The sequence below is a fragment of the Capra hircus genome, chromosome 11, assembly GCF_001704415.2.
Source record: "Capra hircus breed San Clemente chromosome 11, ASM170441v1, whole genome shotgun sequence".
NCBI lineage: Eukaryota > Metazoa > Chordata > Mammalia > Artiodactyla > Bovidae > Capra > Capra hircus.
Window position 1 is genome coordinate 83,516,121 of NC_030818.1, and position 14,108 is coordinate 83,530,228.

Sequence of the window (14,108 nt, forward strand, 5' to 3'; positions counted from 1 at the left end):
TCTTGCCTCTCTTAAACTATGTGATCTTTGGCAGTTTTCTTAACTCCTCCATTCTCAAGGTATTTCATTTTAAAATAGAGATAAACTCACTTTACTGGAATGTTATGAAAATTAAATAAGCAAATGTATTTAAACTACCTGGAACATCAACAACATTTAATAAAATGAAAACAATATTTAATGCCACATAAAAAAACATTATCTAGAAGACAGATAAGATCTAGTAAAGGTCATTGAATGTGGAGAGGGAAAAATAAGACATTTAAGAGGATGAAGTGTGCTATAACCCTACCTGCCCCTATTCAAATGACTGACATGATCCTTTGGTGATAGCTCAATGAGGGAGGGAGCAAAGAAACAACCTGAGAAAGCAGGGAGAAAAGTAGGAAATTCAGACAGAGAATGGAGACAGAGAGAGACAGACATAGAGAATGGAAGAACAAGGGATCCTGCTGTGTAGCCCCTGCCTTCAGGTACTAGTTGGGGGTTTTCATTGCCTAAAATTACATATGATCACCCCCATAATACATTCTTCTTCTCTATTCCCACCTGTTCCTTATCACCCATTCATATTCTACCTATCTGCAAGTAGCAGATATCTAGTTTAAGACAAGTGACCAAATACAGATGCTTACATTGAGACACAGAATTGGAAGGAAAAAAAAAAAATGGAAGTAACAGAATAAATAAAAGAAATGGAAGATAATTTTCATTACATAAATTGTGAAACAATCAGTGATTAGGTTGAAAAGTTTTGCTGGTGTCAATGGGAATAAAAAAAAGTCTAACAACAGTTAGACACATGTTAGTATTATTTTTGAAACCTAAGGATAAGTCTTTTTAAAAATTTTTTCAATCCCAAAAGTTTCTGAAAAAGTGCAGTTTATGTAGAAAATAAAGAATGTCATACTGACATCAGATTTTTCATTTGCAAAATGCGTACTAGAAAACAATAAATTATTCAAAATTCTGAGAAAAAAATTGTTTTCAACCTAAGATTCTAAACTCAGAAAAATTATTGTCCCTATGCTTAATTCCTACAACTGGGAAAGCAAAATTGCATTATTCAACTCAGAAGAAATTGTTTTAAAAGATAAAATAGACTCCTAGTAAAGGAAAGATACTATTAAAGATTCTATAATAATTTGAAACTATTCCCCAAACTGCTACTGCTAAGTCGCTTCAGTCGTGTCTGACTCCGTGCGACCCCATAGATGGCAGCCCACCAGGCTCCCCGTTCCTGAGATTCTCCAGGCAAGAACAGTGGAGTGGGTTGCCATTTTCTTCTCCAAAGCGTGAAAGTGAAAAGTCAAAGTGAAGTCGCTCAGTCGTGCCCAACTCTTAGCGACCCCATGGACTGCAGCCTATCAGGCTCTTCCGTCCATGGGATTTTCCAGGCAAGAGTACTGGAGTGGGGTGCCATTGCCTCAAATCCCCACTAAATATTTGAGAGATAGCTGGAGATAGCTAACATTATATAGTATTTACAGATATTTTAAACAACTGGAATTTATTTAATTCTAAAAGCAACCATCAGCATCTTATTGCCCATATTTTATAGAAGAGAAAACTGAGGTACTGAGAGCCTAGGTAAGTTGCATAAAATCACACAGCTGGCAGGTATTATAGGTATAAATCCAATTCAATTTGGTCACTAGAGTCTGTGCTCCTCACCATTTTTCTGTACACTTCTTAGAGACTTAGGATAATTTAGAAGATTTACATAAAATTATAAATTGAAAACTCCTACTAAGAATTCAGGGAAATCAATGAAGAATAGATTATGTCTAATTTAGAAATCACTGGACACAAAAATAAGAACAAAGATTAATCTAGTAAAAAATAAGGAAAGGTGAAAGAAGTCAGATAATGAAAAAATCACCAAAATTAAAAATTATAAAATAAAATGGCAAAGTAATTTTCAACATGCCAGTGATCTTAATAAACATGAATGGTTAAATTCCTTTACAAAAAGCCCAAGGCTTTCACTCAGAGTTTAAAAAAAAAAAAAAAAAAGATAAAATGCAATACATTGTAATATACAGAGGACATACTTGAATTTTTAAAAACAGTTTGAAAGTGGACAAATACATGTGACAGACACATGCAAAGAAAATTCCAGGTCTAAGTAAATACACTGGTGAATTTTACCACGCATATAATAAAGATGTTACTGAAATCTTTCATAGACTCTTCCAGTGTTTTGAAAAGAAGAAAACAATTCATTCACAATTACCTTATGAACATCATATAATCTTGATTAGAATCCAAGACCTTACAAAAATACATTATAGCCCAAACTCTCCTGTAAAAAAGGAAAGTGAAAGTGAAGTCACTCAATCGTGTCCAACTCTTTGTGACTCATTGACTGCAGCCTATCAGGCTCCTCCATCCATGGGATTTTCCAGGCAAGAATACTGGAGTGGGTTACCATTTCCTTCTCCAGAGATCTTCCCATCCCAGGAATTGAACCCAGGTCTCCTGCATTGTAGGCAGATATTTTTACCATCTGAGCCACCAGGGAAATCCTATAAAAATAGATGCAAAAAATCCTACACTATAGTGGATAAAATCTAGTAGTATACAACAGTAACAATACACAAAGCCAATTTACAAATATGTATTGTTAGTTTAAAACTAGACAATCAATGTAAAACACTATATAAACAAAAACAAAGGAAGAGAAATCATGATTAATCAATGACTACAAAAAAAGCTTTAAATAAAATCCAACATCCATCATGATTAAAAAAAAAATAGTAAACTAGGAATAGAAGGGATTGTTCTTATTCTGATAAAAACTATCTAGAAAAACTGTACAGTTAACATTGGATTTATTGGTAAAATGCCAAATGCTTTGTTTCAGAAATTGGCAAAGACAAAATCAGGATTTCTGTAACCATTTCTGTTCAGCATTCTACCAAAGATCATAACCATTGCAATAAGTCAAGGAAAAGAAGTATAGTTTACAGTATTGGAAAAGGAAAAATATGTAACAATGGATATTCTCAGATGGTATGATTGTGTTTGTAGAAAATTCAAAACAATTTAAAGGAAAACCATTAAAATGAATGTGCCATCTTACAGAACAGGCAGTGACTTAGCAGAGGAGAACTGGCTTCAATTCTTAGCAATTCTCTCATATGATTTTATGAAATTCAATTTCCTAAGTCCCTTTTCCTTATAGTTCCTGGTGGGGGAACTACATTGAAAGTCTCTGGTTAGAGGACTTTTCACAAGGCATGAATTCAAGATATTTGAATATATTCAATTCCAGACCACAGATATAATCTCATCTCTTTGATCTTTTTAATCATACTGTAGAAATAAAAAATGCAACAAGACAGCAAATATTCTATTTCAAAATAGCATATAAATACTAAAATTCCTTTCAAAATCTAATCTTGATTCTTTTGTTTATTCACTGGGTACCAATAATGTGCCAGTTATAAGGATCAGATTCATCCCTTGACTTCAGAGAGTTCATATTGAGAAATGGGAAAGCAGCATTTGAAGTACCTGATGAGCACTCTTGCATTCTTCTCTAATCATGGTCATCAGAGGGGCAGGGATTCCAGCCCGAGTTCCTCAAAGGCATGGACTGCGTTTTATCCTCAGTAATTCATTCCTGCTAATGCCAACCTTATTAGCCTAGTTCAGTCTCTAACATGCCCATCTGTTTACCATTTTAGACGGTTCTCATCTTTTCTCTCTGCAATTCTGAGAATTTAAATCATACAGAAAATCAGAGGCAAATTACAGTCTCATTTGCAGTCTCGTTCTAAAATCACACCTATTCTAAATGTCGCTCCTTCTGGTTGTATATAAAACTAGATTAGTTTTATTCAAAATAGTGTCCTCGCCCCACAGTCATTCTTAATTTAAACTTTTGTCTCCCTGTGACAGTCGTTTCTATTATGCATAAGTTACAATTCGTTTATTAATGTGTGAACTTACTGCTTCAAAATAAACCAAATGAAATTTGAGGTCTTCCCTGTTTATTGTGGTACCCTCCATCTCAGATCTTAGCATAATTTATTGAATGAATGTTCATCTAAACTTTATTTAGCCTATTTGTTTTACTGTCCAGAAGGTACAAGAATTGATTACAATTACATACTAGTTTCATTTTAGATGGAAATTTCTTTTCTATTTTACATCTTCCTTTTAAAAATCAGTAGCTTTTAAAGGGAAGAAGGCAATGGCACCCCACTCCAGTACTCTCGCCGGGAAAATCCCATGGACAGAGGAGCCTGGTGGGCTACAGTCCATGGGGTCGCGAAGAGTCAGACACGACTGAACGACTTCCCTTTCACTTTTCACTTTCCTGTACTGGAGAAGGAAATGGCACCCCACTCCGTTGTTCTCACCTGGAGAATCCCAGGGACTGTGGAGCCCGGTGGGCTGCCATCTGTGGGGTTGCAGAGTTGGACACGACTGAAGTGACTTAGCAGCAGCAGCTTTTAAAGGAGAGAATTGCTGAAGGAAGTATTCCCTTCTCCTTCTATTCTAGAAGATCTTTGTGCACTTTGTTATTGCCTAGATTTCTTTCCCTCTGAACTTTTCCACCGATGAATAGAATTCATCTGCAACATGGATGGACCTGGAGATTATCATACTAAGTGAAGTAAGGCAGAGAAAGACAACTATCATATGATATTGCTTATATATGGAACCTAAAAAAATAATACAAATGAACTTATTCACAAAACAGAAACAGACTCACAGACTTAGAAAACAAACTTATGGTTACCAAAGGGGAATGACTGCAGGGAGAGATACATTGGGAGTCTGGAACTGACGTATACATACTGCTATATTTAAAATAGATTTAACTAACCAGGACCTGCTGTGTAGTACAGGGAACTCTGCTCAATATTCTATAATAACCTAACTGGGAAAAGAATTTGAAAAAAAATAGGCATGTGTGTATGTATAACTGAATCACTTTGTTGTACATCTGAAACTAACATAACATTGTTAATCAACTACACTGCAATATAAGATAATTTTTTTTTAAAGGCCTAGTAGGAAGCCCAGGTGGCAATAATGGTAAAGAACCTACTGTCAATGCCTGTCAATACAGGAGATGTAAGATACACAGTTTCGATCCCTGAGTCAGGAAGATCCCCTGGAGAAGGAAATGACAACCCACTCAAGAATTCTTGCCTGGAGAATCCTATGGACAGTGGAGCCTGGCAGGCTGCAGTCCATAGGGTCGCAGAGAGTTGGATGTGACTAAAGGGACTTAGCATGTACAGGAAGCACCAAATACCTCAACGAGGGAAACTCTGTTCCTCTTTGAGCTTGTGCCCTCCAGTATCCTTGCCTCTCACTGGGTACCTGCCTGTGATGCCCTAGAGGGCTGTCTAGATTCCAAAGTGTGAGTTACACAGTAGACTCCTACAATAGCTTTGCCATAGCTTCATTAACCACTTATTATTGGGCTTGGGTTGCTAGCAAATAGTTCATGATTATGTAAAGGCTGTGATGAGCACTTTTGAACCTGAAGTTTTTATTCATTTTCAGATCCTTACACAGCAATGGAATTAATTGGTCAAAGCTACCTCGTATCTGATACACTGACTGCTCTGGGAACTTTATCATCCCTAACACTGACTTTTTAATAACAGAAGAGCTATAATGCTAATTCATTTCCAATTCTTGAAAAATGGTACCCTCCATTTGCAGAGAGCTTCAATGTTATGTACGGTCATGGTTTTGCTTCAAATAGATAACCCTGTTAAACCCATGCAGATGACTTGAACACTAACGTTTCATCACTTCTTCCATGGAGACTTACTTGAACCAGACCTGATTTGAACGGTCCTTTCTGCCCTGATCTTTTGGGCCCCCTATCACTAGTAGAGTTTCCAAAATCTGTTCTGCAGAACAGGAAAGGAAAATGTTTCCTTACTCTTGCTCCCTCTTAGGTTTCCATACTCCTGAGCATAATTTGGGACCAAGAACATTAATATAGACCTCATTTTTCTCCCAACATAGACTACTACCGTAGACTTAATAAATTATCTTTCCAGATAATGTATCATCTGCTACCATGGCAAAGAGTAGGATGTAAAAGTATTGCCTTTGCTATTATCCCAGAGCCTAAGACAGTAATTTTCTTCAAGCAGACCCTTAGTAGAACAGGCACAGTGTTCTGAAAAAAGCATGGATCATGAAGTCAAGATAACTTGTGTAAACTTCTGATTTTGGTACATAGTAACCATGGAACTCGTTGTCCCTTCTGTGTAACTCACAGTATGATAATATAAACAGGGTTATATAATAATTCAGTTCTGATTTATGTGGACTCTGTTTGCCAGGTTCTACAATACCTATTTTTTATAATTGTTTAAAATTCTTAAAATAGTCATATCATGTTTCTTTGATTTAAATTTTTAATATTTAGCAATAAAATGCATGTTTTGTCAGTTTATTGAAAGATTTGGACTTGGTGAAATGAGAGAAGGAACCAATTTTTTTTCCTCCTGCCACTGCCTTTTCATCGAGCTTTGCCACATTTCTCATACCTCATCCAAGCTAGATCTCAGAACAGGTCAGCCCTGTTTTCAGATCAAAACTGAAATTTCTGCTTCAGTTTAAATCTTCTCATTCCCACTGACGGCTCAGATTTTAGACCTGCATAGTTTCAGTTTAGAGAGGGTTGTGGTCAGCTTTTGCATTTTTTTTCTCACTCACTCTTCCAACCCTCTTAACTCATATCCATCTTTTCCAGATTGGAAATGCAGGAGAGTAGAATGTTAAAGGTCATCATGCACTTTACTCGAATTGGACAGAGTTAATCATGCATTGATGGCATCTGGGTGCTACGTACACAAATTCCAACTACTGCAGGTTTATTTCATGGGTTCCTTTGAGATTTCCTTGATGAAGCTCTTCCAGTGAAACACTCCAGAGTTATCAGTGATGTGATCTGTAGATGAGATTGCCTCTTGCCTCTTTCCTTTCCTCAGCTTCATTATCTAATGGTACAACTCCAGCTTCTGTCTGCTAAAGCTGATTGTCTCCTGCCAGGAAGCCCACTTGAATATAATTTGTTCAATATGATTACAGCCCGACTTCCTTCAGTAGGATCCACTTGGCTCTCATGAAGACTCACAGATGGGAGTCTGCTTGTGAGATGAAGTCTTGGATCCCATTTTAGCTATCTCTGCTCATCCTACTGTCCTGGAAGCTCTGGCCAACTTCTCATCTTTAGACTTTTCCAAGTAAGAACATGCACTAGTCCCCCAGTGTCCATCTCCTCAAATATTGCTCTGGTCCTTTGGTAACAGCAGACCTATGGCTTCTGCCCAAAGGAGGTGGTAGACAGCTGCTGCTCATGGAATTAGATGCTGACCTGGAACCACAGAGTTGATAGAAGTGTGGGCTTGCAGCTTGAGAACTGAGTTTAAGTCTGACCTTTGCTTCTTTTAGAGTTCATAACTTTGTGTGTTAGTTGCTCAGTCATGTCTGGCTCTTTGTGATCCCATGGACTGTAGCCTACCAAGCTCCTCTGTCCATGGAATTTTCCAGGCAAGGATACTGGAGTGGGTTGCCATTTCCTGCTCCAGGGCATTTTCCTGACCCAGGGATCGAATCTGGGTCTCCCGCTTTACAGGCAGATTCTTTATCATCTGAACCACCAGGAAGCCCAATTAATCATCTAAGCCCTGGTTTTCTTGAGAATATGATGTTATACAGATTAAGAAGGAAAGTGAGTGGGATAGTGTTGCATGCCCTACAGTCGTATTCAGTCATGCTCTAACTTTTGTTTTCATGTAATACTTGCCTCTAAATTCATGAGATATCTACCTCCCAAGGAGGGACAGCTCTTTCTTACAAAGAAATCCAAGTGAGCTTCCTGGCAGGAGTGAATCAGCTCTAGCAGACATACCTCCCCTTGCCAAATGGTACATGGATAATACAGTTCAAATGGGAGTTATTCATCTGAATGTGACAATGGATTTAGTATCTGAGAATGAAATTCTTTGCTCTTCAAGTTAGTGATTTCTTTGAAAAAAATAATGAATGGATAAATACTTGAGAATGAGCCTCATAACTTCTTTACCTTATATTTGATCTCCTCTTATTGATTCTATATATTTTTTTTCTCATTTGACACAGCTAATACAGCTGAGAAAGGAAGGTATTAAAAATTATTTTCTCATACTTATTCCTCCTAAATACATTTATAATTGATTTCAAGGAGATATAGGAAAGCATGAGGCCCCTATCAATTTTTTACCCATCACATGCTGCTGAAATAGCTCAGACAGTAAAGAATCTGTCTGCAATGCAGAAGAACTGGTTTTGATCCCTGGGTTGGGAAGATCCTCTGGAGAAGGAAATGGCAATCTCGTAATGTAATACCCAATAACTTAAGGGTATTCTTGCCTGGGGAATCCCATGGACAGAGGAGTATGGCTGGCTACAGTCCATGGGGTCACAAAGAGTCAGACATGACTGAGCGAGAAAAACTCCTACTCCTAGTAGAAATCAGATCTTGAGTTTGAGCAACATCATTGGTAGTGAAAATAATGATTTAATTTGCCATTAACTCAAACAATAAATGTGAAAAACAGGTGAGCTTCTTCACACATTTTGGAAACAGAATATTTTTTATTTGTGTAATATTTAATTATGAGTGACACTTTCTCTAACTTCTCTGAAATAAGATAGAGGCTATTTGTTATCTTTGAGTATATTTTCCATTAGTGCCTTGGTTTCATTTTCTTCTCCAAATTTTATATTGGCTAACACTGGGTATCATGAAGGACACTTAACAAAACAGAAAATATTCAAATATAGGCTGTTCATTCCTATCTCAATTATTTATGTTTGCACTATTGTGCTCCTAGAATATTTGTCTTATTATTGATTCATTTATTCAATATGCATTTATTAAGAATCTGCTTTGTGACTAGAATTCTGTATGAAGTTCAATCTCTTCATTAAGAGCCAGTTAAAGTGTCACCACTGCCATATGTTTGTCCTATTTTCTTTATTTGGAATTGAGTTTCCCTCATTTGTCGGCCAATAGTTGTTGGGTTATGTATTTGTAATATTTTAGCTTATAGCAATTATTCATTCCTATCTCCTCCCCCTTTACTTTAAATATAGTTCAGAGGCTATGCAGACAGAATAAGCCTGCTTTAAACTTGAGTACTGCCTTTCTTGTCTGTTAGGGTATAAGCCCCATCAGAAAGGGGATTATATCTCTATTGTTCACTGATGTTTTCCCAGGGCCTGTCCCAGTCTCTAGCACAGAGGAGTCATAAAATAAATTTTAGTCTAATGCATGTGAGGATGAATACTCTTATGAACTGGAATTTTGGCATATACTAATAGGGAGTAAGAGTGATAAGGATGCATACTTTGAAAATTTCCTTGGGTTTACAAAGTGGAAGAAGAATTTAGAGTGTATTAGGAGAAATTTGATTGTTGCTGTTGTTATTATTCTTTACCAACATTGGTAATTTTTATTTTGCTAATTCTTTGTTGAAGATATCCCATTTTATATCAACTAGAGATTTTAGTAGAGACTGATATTTATGTTAATTTTATAATGAAATTCATATAGATTAGAAATTTCAAATCATTTTGAATTTTTCGTGAACATGATTTATTTTAATATAACAAGTATACAATATGACTTTCTAATTCCTTGGGTACCCTATGAAATAGGAGTTATTTAAAATGATTTGGATTTTGAGCCAATTTTCTTTTCTTATAATTGTGCATCTACCTCAGCTCCTTGCACAAAAAGAACTCAGTAAATGATACATCTATTTATTCTCATTTAATCAAGATGAGGAAGAAATGAGAGATAAAGCTTTATCTTATACATAAGGATCTAAAATCTCCTTGAAGTGCTATAACTGCCCAAAATCCATACTCAGTGACTGGCAGGGCTCTATCTAGTTCTTATGCTTTTGGTTCTTGCAATCTTTTTCTCAACCTCAGCACAGGCATTTTCAACATTCCCTAATGCCATATCCTGCTTATTTAACTTATATGCAGAATACATCATGAGAAACACTGGGCTGGAAGAAGCACAAGCTGGAATCAAGAGTGCTGGGAGAAATATCAATAACCCCAGATATGCAGATGACACCACCCTTATGGCAGAAAGTGAAGAGGAACTAAAAAGCCTATTGATGAAAGTGAAAGTGGAAAGTGAAAAATTTGGCTTAAAGCTCAACATTCAGAAAATAAAGATCATGGCATCTGGTCCCATCACTTCATGGGAAATAGATGGGGAAACAGGGGAAACAATGTCAGACTTTTATTTTGGGGGGCTCCAAAATCACTGCAGATTGTGATTGCAGCCATGAAATTAAAAGACACTTACTCCTTAGAAGAAAGGTTATGACCAACCTAGATAGCATATTCAAAAGCAGAGCCATTACTTTGCCAACTAAGGTCTGTCTAGTCAAGGCTATGGTTTTTCCATTGGTCATGTATGGATGTGAGAGTTGGACTGTGAAGAAAGCTGAGCACCGAAGAATTGATGCTTTTGAACTGTGGTGTTGGAGAAGACTCTTGAGAGTCCCTTGCACTGCAAGGAGATCCAACCAGTCCATTCTGAAGGAGATCAGCCCTGGGATTTTTTTGGAAAGAATGATGCAAAAGCTGAAACTCCAGTACTTTGACCACCTCATGCAAAGAGTTGACTCATTGGAAAAGACTCTGATGCTGGGAGGGATTTGGGAGAGAAGGAGAAGGGGATGACAGAGGATGAGATGGCTGGATGGCATCACTGACTCAATGCATGCGGATCTGAGTGAACTCCGGGAGTTGGTGATGGACAGGGAGGCTTGGTGTGCTGCGATTCATGGGGTCACAAAGAGTTGGACATGACTGAGCAACTGAACTGAACTGAATGCCATATCTTATTACAATTGGTTCCCTCCTCTTTAGTAACATGCATTTTGATTGGAATTCACATACATAAAGAAGATGTTGCTTTGGTCATTCAGTGACCACACCGTACAACTCTGCCTGCATATTTCTTTCAGACAGCTTCTCTCAGAGGTGACCTGAAATTTTACATAGGTGTGGATTGTTCTCACTTTCAATTGATGACTATTATTCCAGTCATGCAATTGATATAAATAGGAATGGCTAGTGCATAGGGAATAAAGAATGTTTTGTTGCTGGAGTTAAAATGCTATAACTATTATCTCAGTGTTTAAAGGAGGTGAAGGAGGAAAAGGCTTAGAGGAAACTCATTCTCTGGGTTGTCATTGTCACATTTGCTCACTATTCATTGTAGACACTACAAATTAGCTCCCACTCCAATTTTTTTTTTTTTTTTGATAGCTTGCCTATACCAGCAATGCTGGAAAGCTAAAATCTACATTTTCTAGACTCTCTTGCAGCTAAGTTTATGTTTGTGACTGTTTTCTCAAGGACCTATACCTACAGAAATCATAGAGCTAGAAATAATTAATCTATATTAGATGATAGCAGTACTCCTGCTGACCACAGCTTCTGTGGTCCAGGCTCTGGCATCCTCGTGCCATGAATTGTTCAGTCACCCAGTCTTGTCCAACTGTTTTTGACCCCATGGACGGCAGCACGCCAGGACTTTCTGTCCCTCCCATCTCCCAAAGTTTGCCCAACTTCATGTCCATTGCATCAGTGATACCATCCAGGTGTCTCATCCTCTGACAACTACTCTCCTTTGCCCTCAGTCTTTCCCAGCATCAGGGACTTCTTCAATAAGCTGACTGTTTGTATCGCTGTGCCATGAGAGGTTATGGTAAAAATGGTATATCTGCTAAATAGTTCTGTGGTGTGATTCCCAGTGGTAAAGAATCCACCTGTCAGTGCAGGAGAGCCAGGTTTGATCACTGGGTTGGGAAGATCCCCTGGAGTAGGAAATGGCTACTACTCCAGTATTCTTGCCTAGAAGATTCCATGGAGAGATGTGTTGCCATCTATGGGGTCACAAATGTTCAGACACAATTGATCATGCATGCATGTTATTGACATTTTTCTGAATATATTTTTTCTGTCTACATTATTCTTTCTTTTAATATCTGAATGATTGAGTATATGCTTTTTTAATATTTATTTTTATTTATTTATTTCACTGACTGGGGTCTTAGTTGCCACACATGGGATCTTTAGTTTTCTTTGCAGCATGAGAACTCTTAGTTGCAGCATGTGGGATCTAATTCCCCAACCAGGGATCAAACCTAGGCCCCCTGCATTGGCAGCATGGAGTCTTAGCCACTGAACCACAGGTGAAGTCCCTGCCAACATTCTTCTGATGGTGAAGCCTAGTTCCTCGACTCTCCTGGAAATTTAATGATTAATACTCTTTATTTCCATTTAAAATGGACAGAGAGAATTTTGCTATCTACAATTAAGAACTCAATTAAGAACACAATAGCATATGTTTCTGATAAAAGCTGTTATAGAAAAATCACTTTGCTAATATTACCTGAAATAATATTTTTAAGCAAATAACTTCTGATATACTTTTGCAGAAAAATGCTGAAGAATTTTGTGACTGAAAATTCCTTTGAAAATAACTGACTGAGATATCAGGGGCATTTGAAAATTATGTTTCAGTTGTTAAGACACTTTCTTGCACTTAATCTTTTTTCCTTTACTTATAAATACATTAAGTGCCAGCCCTGTAAAGCTGCAGATGAAAATTTTGCAAAATGAATGAGCTTAAATCAGTTATTTAAAATTGTTTATCAGCAAATGGGGAAGTTGAAGTTTAAAGGTTAGTCATCTGCTCCAAATGTTTACTTAAATTTAACAAATGATTTTTGATATTAGTTTTATTTTTTTTTTCCTTTTGCAGTGGCATTTCACATTAGATTTTATCTTTGTCATCTGCAAAGGAAAACTTATGGAGTAATTGTTCAAATAGTTTTTCTGAAGGTTATATCTTTACTGTTTGTTACATGTTCTCAATTCTGATTTATTACTATATCCATACATCTATTTCGTAGTCATTATTCAATTATAAAGAGTTTCTCTCTTTCTTAATAATAACTTTATTGAGACATATGATTCACATACCATACAGTTCACCTACTTAAAGTGTATAATTCAATGGATTTTAGTATTGACATATTCAGATGCAACCATTACCACAACTGATTTTATAACATTTCATCTTTCTCCCAAATAACCCCCTCCCAAGGCAATCACTAATCTGCTTTCTATATCTATGCATGCATGGATGCTCAGTTGTGTCTGACTCTTTGCAACCTGATGGACCATAACCCACCAATTTCCTCTATCCAGGGCATCCTTCAGGAAAGAATACTGGACTGGGTTGTCATGCCCTCCTTCAGGGGATCTTCCCGACCCAGGGGTCAAACCTGCATCTCCTGGGTCTCTTGCTTTGCATACAGATTCGTTAGCCACTGTGCCACCGGGGAAGCCCTCTATCTCTATAGATGTGCCTATTCAAAACTGATTAACAGTTTTCATTCCCTGTTATAAAAAAGCGATGATACATCTTATTTTCAATAACTTCTTCTCCATTCAGTTCAGTTCAGTTGCTTAGTCATGTCTGACTGTTTGTGACCCCACGGACTGCAGCATGCCAGGCTTCCCTGTCCATCACCAACCCCCAGAGTTTACCTAAACTCATGTCAATTGCGTAGGTGATGTCATCCAGCCATCTCATCCTCTGTTGTCCCATTCACCTTCCACCTTCTTTCCCAGTATCGGGGTTTTTCCCAGTGAGTCAGTTCTTCGCATCATGTGGTCAAAGTATTAGAGTTTCAGCTTCAACATCAGTCCTTCCAATGAATGTTCAGGACTAATTTCCTTTAGGATGGACTGGTTTGATCTCCTCGCAGTCCAAGGGACTCTAAAGAGTCTTCTCCAATACCACAGTTCAAAAGCATCAATTCTTCAGCACTCAGTTTTCTTTATAGTCCAACCCTCACATCCATACATAACTACTGGAAAAACCATAGCTTTGACTAGACGGACCTTTGTTGGCAAAGTAATGTCTCTGCTTTTTAATATGCTATCTAGGATGGTCATAAGTTTTCTTTCAGGGAGCAAGCATCTTTTAATTTCATGGCTGCAGTCACAATCTGCAGTGACTTTGGAGCCCAAGA